This window comes from Peromyscus leucopus, chromosome 8a (genome assembly GCF_004664715.2).
Source record: "Peromyscus leucopus breed LL Stock chromosome 8a, UCI_PerLeu_2.1, whole genome shotgun sequence".
NCBI classification, from domain to species: Eukaryota; Metazoa; Chordata; class Mammalia; order Rodentia; family Cricetidae; genus Peromyscus; species Peromyscus leucopus.
In genome coordinates, this window is record NC_051085.1 from 29,856,317 (window position 1) to 29,866,470 (window position 10,154).

Sequence of the window (10,154 nt, forward strand, 5' to 3'; positions counted from 1 at the left end):
GTTCTGCAAAAGCTATATTAGATTTTGAGTGAATAGCAATAATATCTGCATAACATCGAATCTCCCCCTTCAGTGACATAGAGAATTCCATATTTACTTGGTCTTCTTTAATTCTCTTCCAATGAACTTTGCTACATATATGTCTTATATACATTGTAGCAAATATATCTTATACATATTTTTCAAAGACCAAACCTTGACTTTTATTGCTTAAAAAAGCTGCAAATATTTATTTCACTTTCTGGTTCTGAGCTTGGACCTTCAACAACAACAGTTTCCTGCTTCTCAATAAGGAAAGCCCGTGTGATCCTGTCACGAACACACTTGGCACACATGGAACCACTGTAGGCCTTGCTGACATGGTTCTTTGTCTTAGACAATCTCATAAAGAGTTTAGGTCTCACAGTACGAACCCTTCAGAGTCTGGCTGGGCACACACCGCATGTTGATTTAGGTGCTTTCCCAATCTTCTTGGTATAAAGGTAAACAGTCTTGCTGCCAGGGGTTCAAGACAGCCTAGTTTGGTTAGGCTTTTTGTTTTGCATTGTAGGAAAGCCTATGACAGTATGTCAAACACTGAACCATTCTGAGTGCCTCTAAGCACCGTCCCAGGAAGAGGAAAAGGAAAGCATCCTATACATATTTTAAAGTTCATTTATTCAGTTTTAGAAGCACGTATTCATCACCTGTACTTTTTTGTGTCTGTGTGTGCGCATGTAGTGAGTGTGTGTGTGCACATGTGTGTGTAGAGGCATGTGTACATGTGTGTGTGTGTGTGTGTGCTCGCGGAAGCCAGAATTTGAGGTTGGCTATCTTCTACTATTGCTCTGAACCTTATCTTTTGAGATAGAGTCTTCCACAGACTCAGTTGACTCACCAATGGACTAGACTGACTGCCCAGCAAACTGGAGATCACCCAGCCTCTGCCTCCAACATCGGGTTGCAGACATGCATGACCATACTCCTATGTAGATGCCAGAGATCCTAACTCATGCTTGCTCTGTAGACACTTTACTGAGTGAGTCTTTCCTCTCTTGTACAACCTTTAACAGTTTTATTCCTATGTTTTTTATCATCATTATTTTTATCTATTTATTTTCCTTTTTATTTTTATTACCTTACAAAAACTTGTTCATGTAATGAAAACTCCAGGTCATTTACAGATGATATAAATGGCAAGTTCTACTGAATCTATAAAGACAAGCTATTCAAGATACAGAAAATTTGTTCATTTTCCAATTAACTTTAGGAAGCTAACATAAATTTCTTAATACAAAAGCCGGACAAGAATCAACAGAATAGGAAAATTAAAGTTTAATTTTACTCAGAAACACAAATGCAAAGGTGTCTAAATTCATGAATTATTTGTAGAAAAATGAAAAATTTCATCTTTGTTGCCTTATTCCAAAGACAGAAACATGGTTTAGTAGTTTGATATTGGGATATAATTTAAACATCACAATATTAGATTAAGGAAGAACAATCATTTGATTATTTCATGGGAACACGGTAAAATTAAAATTGATTAGTTAAATAAAACCTCTTAGCAAACTAAAAGAAGAAGCAGTTTATGTAACAAGATTAAGAATATTTATAAAAATTAGTAAGAAAACACAATTTGGAAGGCTTATGACTTTAGCCTGGGCAATTTTTTAACATGACCTCTAAACCACATCCAAAAGCAGAAGCATACAAATGATATTATACCAAACTGTAATGCATATATCAAGAGAGGCAATCAATAAAGTGGAAGACAGTCTACAAAAAGGGAGAAAAATCTATCCATCCAATAAGTGAATGATGTTCAAAATACATAAGAAATACAATAACAAGGAAACAAATAGTCCAATTAAAAACAAAAGCAAAATATTTAAATAGGAAAGAACTACTTCTTCTATAAAGAAGAATTATTACAAATTATTACAATGTCACTCATAATGTTCAATCATAGGTCTGGACTGGAATTAGCCTGGGAGAGGAATGGAGATGGCCTCCGCTGAGCCTGAGCAGGGCAGGTTCAGGCAAGTGCGGAAAGAGTTATACTTAAGGCAAAGCTTCTGGAATAAGCAAGTGAATCTGATGAACAGCTTCCTAAAGACTGGGAGTAGCTTGTTTGCAGCCCAGGAGTTCTGAAAAAGAGCCAGGTTTTTAGGCAATTTAGGTAACCTAATATGTCTGAAATGTGATATGAAGAAGGTCAAAGGGTTCAGACAGAAAGTGGGCAAGGTAACCGAAGGATTTTCATGTTAGCCAGGAATTCAGGACAGCATGGTGTAATACAAAGAGAGAAATTCAGTCAGAGGAGGAGCTACAGCATATAACCAGGTTGCATTTTAGATAAATCTGTGATTTAGTGATGGAGAATGGATCAGAGTGAATAAGAACTACAGAACACAAGCCACTCGTGGGATTTATTCAGAGTTCACAGGAGGGAACACTTGGACTACAACACATGACTGTAGCTCAAGAGTTTCTCTCCAGCTCCCACCAAGCCCCGCCAGTCCCAGAGCCCATTTAAAAAATAAACACACCGACTCTTATAGTATTTAAACTGCTCGGCCATTAACTCAGGTCTATCATTGTCTAGCTCTTACTCTTATACTCAGCCCAATTTTGTTAATCTATATGTCACCACGTGTTGCCTCTACATGATGATCCCTGGACGGCAGCTCATGTCTCTCCTTCCTGCCTTCCTGTCCTTTCCTTTCTCCTCTCTCTAGTTCCACCTATACTTCCTGCCTGGCTACTGGCCAATCCGTGTTTTATTTATCAAACTATCATTCACAGCACATGATCCACGTGCAATAGGGCCTGTGGTATGGAAAGAATATCAACTCTGGATTTCTAGGTGGAACAATTGTAAGAGAGTAGTGGTGGTCAACAGCGTAGTGGGGTGGGGTAGCCAGGTGATTTCATCGTTGGGCATACTAAAACATAATATCTATCAATAGGCTAAACACAATAGGCAAAAACGTTGGTTTATTTTATATCTATTTTATATTTATATCCATTTATATTGGACACACACAAAAAGAGAAATTAAAAAAGGCAATAAAGAGTTGGATCACAATGACCTGTAAGGTCAGCCACTCAAAGAAAAAGGTCCACATGGAATGCTGTGATCTGAGCTCAAACATGATAGGGAGACCACAGAAAATTTCACCTCTGTAGCTATGGCCCAGATTGATAATAGTGAAGTGAATTTGCTGAGAGCAATTAGAATTTGAGCGAGAATGATAAATCTGAACTGTGAACCATATGCTATGAACCGTGTACACACATCAAACATCTGTTTAATCTGACCTTAGTTTACCTCCAGAACACTCCACTTTATTTCCACAAAAGTTTCAGAGATGGAGCAAGCCTGGCGGTCTTACTTCCATATTTCTAGTATACAACTAGCACAATAGCCGGCGTAAATGTCCAATGAATATATGCCACGTGAATGAATAGATGATGAATAAATTTTTGTGAGAACCCTGAAAACAATGCAGTATCCACTTAACAAATGAAAAAAACTGGAAATGTGTTACATAAATGGGGGAGTGGGGAAAATGGTCAGATAGGGAAGTGCTATAGCAAATCTATAACCCTAGTGTTGACTTGAGCCGACCACTCTAGTCAAAAAAAAAAGTCAGTTCTGGGTTCAGTGAGAAACCCTGTCTCAAAAATAAGGTGGAGAAGAATAGAGAAATGTACTTAATGTCAATCCCTGGCTTGTACACATGTATGTACACACACACACACACACACACACACACACACACACACACGCGCGCCCGAGTACCTGCACACATGTGAGTACCTGCATACACATGTGCGTGCGTATACACACACACACACACACACACACACACACAAATGCACAAAGTGATAAGAGAGGTACTACTGTGGTGTTTTGTTTCAGTTTTGCATTGTTGTTTTTATTTTACTGTTCCTAGTCATATGAACCATGGAGGAAAACCCGATTTACAATCTACATGTTTTTCCTCATTCACCAAACTTTCCACGATTTTCTGTACTCAGGAGAATAAACAGACAATTAAAAAAACTTATGCAATTTTAAAAATGAAGCTATCCTCACCTTTCAAGCATATGATGTCATTAGCTGCAAAACCTCCTGCTTGTTTAAACTCGTCTAGAGAATTGCTAATAAGAGTAATTAAATGTGTTGGTTGTCTATTTACCAATGCCCACTGCACTCTATTTACAGGTTCACACTCTAAAGCTGCAGTTTAGTCCAAAGAGACAAGTCTAAGTGGCACTTCCTTCTCATTTGATAAACTTTCGAGTAAATAGAGACCAGAGGGTATCATTAACAGTTCTGTTTGGTGGCATCTTGACGGAAAACATTTTCATCTTCTAAGTCCCTGGGAGAGCAGTTGTCCTTAATGGAGATGGGAAAACATTTATCACAGAACTTCATTTGAGGAACTTAAAGGCTTAGGGGAATTCTCAAGCTCTTAAGTGAAGTCCAGGTGTAAAAGTGAGAAAGAAAACTTTAGCTGATGCAAACACTGCGAAGCAGTGACTGCCCTCGCCTGCCTTTTCTGATGCAAAGGTGCTGCAGAGCTGGCATTGTGAGCAAAGTTAGGGTCACCCATGTGGGCAATTTTAGAAGTCCCGAAAAACCACTCAGCTGACATCATGCATGCCTCAGTCCTAATTGGCTGCCATAAGAAAACCCTCAACCAAATTTTCATTTTGTTTGCTCATAAATAATATCTATTTTAAAATGTATAATTAAATTGCACACACTAAATGAAGTAAACTTTCCTTTCAAAAAAGAGCATTGGTATGATACAGGCAAGTTTTGGGAATACTGTTGATTGTGTTTAGCTGTTGTCTTGGTCATATTCTTCCCAGGGAAGTCCCTAAGAGTTTTGTTTGTTTGTTTTGTTACCATTCTTTGTGACTTTATCTGCAAACTACATTGCTTCCAGGTATGTTTTATATTCACTTTTCATTCTATTAGGTAATTAACGGCTAAACTAATAGACTGAGGGAGTTCATAAAGTTTTTAATTGAAAGACAAACAGATCTGTCAAATAAGAACATTTCAAAAAACCTTTCTTCTGGGGCTGGAGAGATGTGTCCTTGGTTAAGAACACATATTGCTCTTCCAGAGGATCTGAATTTGAACCCAGCACCCATATCAAGTAGCTTACCGCCATCTATAGCTCCAGCATCAGGGAGATTTGACCCTCTGGCTTCTGCCGGCAACTGTACTCAGGTAAACACACATACACACAATTAAAAATAATAAAAATAAAATTGAAAATCTCTTTGCTTATTATTATCATGTTTTCATAAAAGACAAGAACATTATAATCCTGAAATTTAGTGGGAATGCAATCTTAGACAAAAGTGTATTCCACTGGATAATTTTCACAATATGGAAACGTCACTACATTATTTTAATTGTGTTATTCTATATTGAACTACAAAATGGTTTTCACAATCAATCCTCAGCCCCAGGTAGAACTGGGAATCCCAAGCTAGACTGCCAAGGGACCATAGGGTTTAGAAATTTTTGATATTTCAATAAATAGCTTCAGAAAATAATTTTTTTCTCATGCTGGTTTAGAGATATTTCATTCTATTAAACCATTGTTCCCCTTTCCCTGGCTTGAGCAAATGTTCATGAGAAGCTTTGCAGCAAGGGCCTTCCCACAGAAGGTCACAACCAAGCCTCTCAAGTTCATTTCCAAGTATGTTGCAGGCTTTACAGCTATGGAATGTTCTGTATGCTCTGAATGTGTTGCTCTGATTGGTTAATAAAGTGCTGCTTGGCCAGTAGCCAGGCAGGAAGTATAGGCAGAACAAAGAGAGAGGAGAAGGCTGGGAAGGGGAAGGCTGGTGCCAGCCGCCGCGATGAGAAGCGGATATTAAGATATGGGTAAGCCACGAGCTACGTGGCAACTTATAGATTAATAGAAATGGGTTAATTTAAGATATAAGAACTAGATAGCAAGAATCCTGAGCCATTAAACAGTTTAAATAATATAAGTGTCTGTGTGTTTATTTGAGTCTGAGTGGCTGCTGGCCCCAGGCGGGACTGGAGATAACTCCAGCTACACTTTACTATCCCATTGACATTTCATGCTGGTACATACACTGAGTACTTTAGAATTCTTTCTCTTTCTCCCTCTGTCTTCCTCATCCCCACCCCAAATCTCACTAGGTAGTCCATCCAATGGCTCCAAACTGGCTTCATAATTAAGGCTGACCTTCCAGTTACAACCTTCCTGTTTTTACCTGCAGAGGATGGAAGTAAAATTCCTTCTGCTCAAATAAGCATGCCTGACATGTATGGTTCCTAGAAGAGATGTGTGCACATGCCCAAGGACTTGCATCACTGGTTAAAACTGCAGATTTCTGAGCATCAACCCAATTATTCCAAATAATGTCACCACAGGTACAGCTTCAAACACAGACCTAGACAGCAGGCCACAAACCAAATCTGAAGCTTCAGAATGCCCGGGGCCTTTTTATGGCACTGTGTATTAAATCCAGGGAGCCATATATGTTAAGTGGATGCTCTACCACTGAGCTACATCCATAGCCCCAGAACATATGTTTTAATAACTTAACTTTTAAAGTTAAAAAAAATTTCACATTATTAAAAAAAGGAAGCTGACGTGGACACACCTTGCTAGGAATAAAGCTACATGTTCCTTTTAATGGTTCTGCAGTCCCCCCCCTTCCCCGCTTTCTGAAAAAGGAAAGAGGGTGGGGTTTTTAGCCTAGCACACTTGGCCTCCTCTCTGTTAAAAAGCATGACTTGGTCATACCACATTGTGAAACCACTGACTTACACATTCATTGAGAGGACTTCCTGACATTAATGCATCATTGTGAGTGAACTAACTTTAAATTACTGTGTCACAAGAACTGTATAATTTAGGGAAAAAAATCAAAGACACATACAAGTTAGACATAGGAGCTGATATGACTCACTATGGAGCCAGACTCAATAGAATGATACAGAATGGAAATCATAAATTCACTGGTAATTTATGAAGCCTCTTGGAAGGAATTTTAGCAAAAGAAGAGATGAAAGAAAAATAGCAAGGATCTGTCAAAAGTGAATTTTGCAGTCTTTGTCTGTTTTTATGACTGTGCACATATCCAGTGAGCTATGATCAAACATTCTGATAATTGCATGCATATCTAGATTGTCTAAGTTATTTGGGTATCCATTCCAACTATTTAAGAATTGTTTTGTTATATGTCGTGGTCTTACTAAATATTCAAAATCATGAGTGACTCAGAGAAGTGCATATCCATGCTCTGGGGGTGTATCTTTATTTCTGAATGCCTTTCTCTTGACTCGTGCATAAAGTTTATATTAAAATATACTAAGGGTAGGTGTGGTAATGCACATCTTTAAACCCAGCACTCAGGAGGCAGAAGCAAGCAGATCCCTGTGAGTTCAAGAACAGCCTGGTCTACAAAGCAAGTTCCAGGGCAGCAAGGATTACACAGTGAAACCCTGTCTCAAAACAAGCAAACAAACAAATAAAATGGGGACTGGGAGGATGGCTCTTGGTAAAAGCATTTGCTGAACAACCATGAGGACCTGAGTTCAAATTACCAACACTCAGGGCATAACCAGATGTGACCATTTGGGTGCCTGAACCCCAGATGGTAAAGGGCAGAAATAGAATTGTTAGGACTTCCTGGTCACCAGTCTATCTCCAGGTTCAGTGAGAAATGCTGTCTCAGGTACCCTCTCCACTATTGCTAGTAGTCTAAGCTGGAGTCATCCTTATGGATTCCTGGGAATTTCCTTAACATCAGGTTTCTCCTTACCCCATAAGGTCTCCCCCTATGAAGATATCTCTTTCATTGCTCTCTCCCTCCATCTCTCCCCTAGCTGGCCTACCCTGTAATCAGATTGGTGACTACCCTAACTGTCATCATGGAGACTTCATCCAGTAACTGATGGAAGCAGATGCAGAGATCCACAACCAAGCACCAGGCTGAGCTCTGGGAGTCCAGTCGAAGAGAGGGAGGAGGGATTATATGAGCAAGGAGTTGGGGGTCAAGATCATGATGGTGAAATCTACAGAGACAAGTGAACCAAGCTCAAAGGAACTCAGGAACTTTAGACCAACAGCTGTGGAACCTGCATGGGACCAGACTAGACCCTCTGCATACGGGAGACAGTTGTGTAGCTGGGTCTGAGGGGCCCCTGGCAGTGGGATCAGGATCTATCCCTTGTGGTGATATATTGTGTACCCTAATAAAATTTGCCTGAAGATCAGAGAACAGAACAAGCCACTAGATTAAACACAGAGGCGAGGCAGTGGTGGCACACACCTTTACTTCTAGCATTCAGGAGGTAGAGATTGGTCTGGATCTCTGTAAATTCAAAGCCACCCTAGACTACATGAGGTTGACTCAGTCTAGGAGAGAAACAGAGCCAGGCAGTGGTGGCACACACCTTTAACCCCAGTATTTGGGAAGCACACACACCATTAATCCCAGCACTAGGAAGAAAGTGGTGGCTGGGCAGAGAAAGGTATATAAGGCATGAGGAGACAGGAACTGAGGCTCTTTCAGGCTGAGGAGTCCTCGAGGTAAGACGTGGCAGTGGCTTGTTCCTTTCTCTGATCTTTCAACATTTACCCCAATACCATTTTAAAATTCGTGTTACAATCCCTGGTGCATGAACTGGCTTTCTGAACCTCATTACCTATGGTCAGATACCTTGCTCACCCTTGATGCAGCAGGGAGGGGCTTGGTCCTACCTCAACTTAATGTACCAGGCTAAGCTGTCCCCCAATTGGGAGAACTTGCCCTGTTGGAGGAGTGGATGAGGGGTGATTTGGAGGAGGAGAGGTGGGGGGACGGGAGAAGGAATGAAGGAGGGATCTGTGATTGGTATGTAAAATGAATAAAATAAAAAAAAAAATTTTTAAAGAGAGAAGCCCTGTCTCAAGGGAACAGGGTGGAGAGTTACAGAGCAGGACACCTGATGTCTTCCTCTGTCCTCCACCTGTGCATCTGAGCACCTCATGCATGAACACAGACACAACACACCATGACACACACACATACATGCACAAATATTTTCAAAATACTTCTATAGACCCAAGTATTTGTGATGGAGAGAGTTCAGTGTTTCAGAAAATGTGGACTCTTGCAGAGGACCCAGATTCAGTTGCTAGCAATCATGTTGGGCAACTCAAATCTGCCTGTAATTCTAGCTGCAGGAATGGAAATCCCTCTTCTGGCACCTGTACTTATGTGCACATGCACACACACACACACACACACAGAGAGAGAGAGAGAGAGAGAGAGAGAGAGAGAGAGAGAGAGAGAGAGAGAGAGATTTGTTTCTTAAAATAACTAAGATAAATAATAAAAACCACTGTTTTAGAAAAAAAAAATCATTCTTCACTCATCTTTTACATTTAATATCGAAGCTCTTGGCTGGTGACATTCACACAGTTAAACAGAAAGTGTGACTTGTTAAAGCCCTCAGTGGATTAGTTTGCCCAGTTTGTTCCACTTTCTGGCAAATACGTATGACTTTGCAAAGACTACAGTGTTGATTTCCAGATATGGTTTAAAATCATGATGGAACCTCCTAGCTCATTCACCTCTTAAAACAGAACCATTATTAATGATCCATTTTCAACAAATGTTCTTGCTAACACATTACTGCCTGACCTGGAATGAAAATTTATATGATGGTTTTAGTGGAACATGGAAAATGAATTTTTTTATCATAAATTGACTTAGAAAGAAATATTCATGCTGTTGTAATTGTTTTCTTGGAACAATTGTATTCCTCTACAATAAGAGCTTTCTCATCAATATAACTAAAAACTTTTCATGAAAGCCTACTTGGGACTCACGGGTCCAAGAAAGGCTGCACAACACATTTTGGAAATGGACAGATCGGGAGAAGTCTGACTATGACCTTACCACGTGCGCGAACTGAAACTCTATATCACTTTGGCTCTTTCCTCCTAATGATGATATGAAATATCACTGCCTGCTCACATTCATAGAGATTCAAATTCTGGAGAAAACTCTTCTGAAAATTTTAACTGAGGTCATGCACTCATCTGTTTAGTTAAAAAGAGAGACCAGAGGCCAGGAGCCCCAGAGGCCCATGACAGTTAGAAAAAAGTTTGTCC

The 10,154-nt window shown here is 39.8% G+C and overlaps 1 pseudogene; it reads right to left on the reverse strand.

Moving 5' to 3' along the window:
- Window positions 1-229: 229 nt before the first annotated feature.
- On the reverse strand, window positions 230-585 carry LOC114698610 (annotated as a pseudogene).
- Between the last annotated feature and the right edge of the window lie 9,569 nt (window positions 586-10,154).